Genomic DNA, 3,815 nt, shown 5'->3' with positions numbered 1-3,815 from the left:
GACATTATATTAGAAATTTTCAAGAAATGGAAGCTTTAGATATGTATAGATACTTAGAAACATTTTTAGGAGAAAGTGTAAAAGCTATGTGGGAAGCTTTTAAATTAGAAAAGAAACAAGAATTTGAACAATTAGTTAGTATGGGAAGTAATCCTTATAATTTTGTTAATAAAATACAGATATTAATAACAGGAGCAGACCCTAATTCAGGACACATGAGTATACAAAGAAAGGCTATGAGAGATTTAGAACAACTCAGTCTTTATAAATGGACTAAAGGAAGATATGTTAAGAACTTTTTAAACGAATATCATTACTTAACTTCAATATCAAGTAACACATTTAATCAAGAAATAGGAAATAAATTATTTCATAAATTACCAGGACCATTAGGATTAGAAATTACAGATAAATGGAATAATCTGCCATCAGTTAAAGAAGAACCAGAAAAACAATGGAGTATAGGACAAAGAATACAACATGTAATAAGATGTTTAGAAGATAAATGTGTAGAATTACAAATTCAAAAACAACTTAAGAAGACAGACTATAAATTTTGTAAAGATATTTTTACTCCACAAACTTATGGAGCCTCTAGCTCAAGAAAAAATAAGTATAATAATAAAGAAAGAAAGAATAAAAGACCTTTTAAGAAAAGATATTTTCTTAGAAAATCTAATAAAAGAAAACCATATTTAGATGAAAAAAGACATGTAAGGAAATTTAAACCAGAAAGAACTTATAAAAATAGACTTAGTTGTTATGTTTGTAATAGTAATGAACATTTATCTAAAACTTGTCCAAAAAGAATAAATAATTATGATAAAAAGAGTACACTAATAGAATGTACTAATGAAGATTTAATACAATTAGATGAATATATTTCAGATAAAGAATCTATTTATAGTATTATATCAATAGAAGATAGAGATTTTGAAAATAATAAAGAATATGATTATGAAATAATAGATGTCTGTCTTCTTAAGTTTTTTTGAATTTGTAATTCTACACATTTATCTTCTAAACATCTTATTACATGTTGTATTCTTTGTCCTATACTCCATTGTTTTTCTGGTTCTTCTTTAACTGATGGCAGATTATTCCATTTATCTGTAATTTCTAATCCTAATGGTCCTGGTAATTTATGAAATAATTTATTTCCTATTTCTTGATTAAATGTGTTACCTGATATTGAAGTTAAGTAATGATATTCATTTAAAAAGTTCTTAACATATCTTCCTTTAGTCCATTTATAAAGACTAAGTTGTTCTAAATCTCTCATAGAATCCTTAACCCAGAAATATTATATAATAGAGGAATTTTTGAAACAAGAACACAATTTTTTAGACATTTCTATCTTATTTATTATAAATTTCTGCATTTCTTCTAAACTTTCAATTCTTTTCCTAAGAATTTTTATTTCTGATATTTCAATTTTTTCTTTTAGATTTTCTGAATTAACTTAAGTGGACAGCCTTTACCTGTCCAGAAGGACATTTTGAATGGCTTGTAATGCCATTTGGAATTAAGAATGCACCAAGTATTTTCCAAAGAAAAATGGAAAGTATTTTTAATAAATATAGTAAGTTTGTTATAGTATATATTGATGATATTTTAGTTTTTAGTAAAAATAAACAAGAACATAGAGGACATTTACAAATAGTATTCTCAGAATTTATTAAACATGGTTTAATAATAAATAAGAAGAAAATGTTTTTATTTAAAGAATTTATAGACTTCTTAGGAGTTAACATAGGAGAAGGTAAAATTAAGTTACAACCTCATATTGCTAAGAAAGCCTTAGAATTCCCAGATAAACTAGAAGATTTAAAACAAATACAAAAATTTCTAGGATTGGTAAATTATGCTAGACCATTTATAAAAGATTTGGGAAAAATAGCAGGACCTTTATATGCAAAGACATCTCCTACAGGACAAAGATTTTTTAATCAAGAAGATATAAAATTAGTCCAACAAATAAAAGAAAAAATAAAAACCCTGCCAGAATTAGCTATGCCTTTAGATTCAGAATACTTAATTATAGAAATAGATGGAAGTATGACAGGACGGGGAGCTATTTTAATATGCAAACCCAATAAATATACTGATAAAAGTACAGAAAGAATTTGTAGGTATAATAGTGGAAATTATAAGGAAAAAGGAAATTTAAGTAACATAGATGCAGAATTATTAGCTATAAATTATGCACTAGATAGTTTTGAATTATTTATTATATCTAAGAAAGAAATAACAATAAGAACAGACTGTGTAGCCATAGTTTCTTTTGTTAATAAAATGAAAATAGATTAAAAAAGAAGTAGTAGAAGAAGATGGTTAAATTTTATAGACAGAATCACAAATACAGGAATTAATATAGAATTTGAGCATATTAAAGGTAGTGATAATAAGGCAGCAGATATATTAAGTAGAATAATAATAGATAGAAACTATTAAATTTGTTTAACATAATTTTTTTATACAGATGACAAGGCCAAGGCCTATAAGACCAGGAATTCCACCAGGGAATTCATTTGCATCAAGATTATTACCACAGACTCCATTTAACCAGAACAGACTAATGTTACAAGACAGACTAAGGTTTGGAAATCAAGAACTAATAGTCTTTCCCAATAGTAATATTTCTTTTAAAATTTTACCGCATATTTCTTTATCTAGAGAAGAGAAATGCATCTTAGACAATTTATGGATTTCTTATAATAAGAATCCAAAAGACCAAAAATATTTTCTTGCATGCATGAATGCATTATCAGAACATTTTAGTCAGAACAAGCAAAGGTTTAAATTTTATGTTGTTATTAAAGGAAGAACTCCAGGAATTTTTCATTCCTGGATAGAAGTTATAGATTGTATTAAAAATTTTCCAGAACCTTTTTACAAAGGTTTTACAAATTTTCAAGAAGCATTAGATGTTGCAAGACAACAAATAGGAATAAATTTTTATTTATCTCCTTCTTTGAAGAATTACTCAGACCCTCCATTAGATTTTTCTCCAAGCAAAGATCAGAATATTTTCTGCCAACATTGCGAATGTATGCAGAGAAATTTCAAAATTATCAATGAAGCCAATCAGAACCTTTCATTAGAAAGAACTCAACTTCAAAAGAAAGTGGCCCAATTAGAAAAAGAGATATTGGATTTGAAAGTCCATTATCCAACAGGTACTATGGAGCCCAAGAAGTCCATAGCTAGTCCAGCCCAAACGGTAGCTGGAAAGACTCATCAAATCCGTTAAAGGTTATGGACTTACCAAAAGCCCAACAGACTCAGGGGACTGTTGATTCTCCTACTAAATTAAATGATCAGACTCAGCAGACTGATAAATCTGCTACAGAAAAAGGTAAAGAAATTTGGGATCTTTTAGGACAGCCCAGTGGAAAATTTGATTATTTAGTCAAATATAGTCCACCAGAACATTTTTCCTCAGAACATTTTTCAAATAACCCAGAACTTTCACAATCCCAAGAAATTCAATCCAGTAAGGGAAAAGAAAAAATGGTAGTCCAAGACAGTCAAGAATTTTTATTTTTTCAAGAATCACAAGATCCTAATTCAGATACTGCCTCTTTAGAAAAGATTTATGCATTTAGGATTAATAGTTATAGGAATAAAAGGATTAATGAGAAAAAACTTAGGATGCAAAGTTTTAGTTACTATTTATGATGAAAGAATTAATAATATAGATAAGAGTATGATTGCAAGTACAGAAGTAGATCTCTTCTATTTCTTTATAAAATGTAAAATTATAGAATATTTTTTCTAAGTCTACAAGTAAAATTCTAAAAATCATAAAACAA

The sequence above is a fragment of the Olea europaea genome, chromosome 11 (genome assembly GCF_002742605.1).
Source record: "Olea europaea var. sylvestris chromosome 11, O_europaea_v1, whole genome shotgun sequence".
Taxonomy (NCBI): Eukaryota; Viridiplantae; Streptophyta; class Magnoliopsida; order Lamiales; family Oleaceae; genus Olea; species Olea europaea.
The sequence above is the reverse complement of the archived record's forward strand: the minus strand, read 5'-3'. Positions refer to the sequence as shown.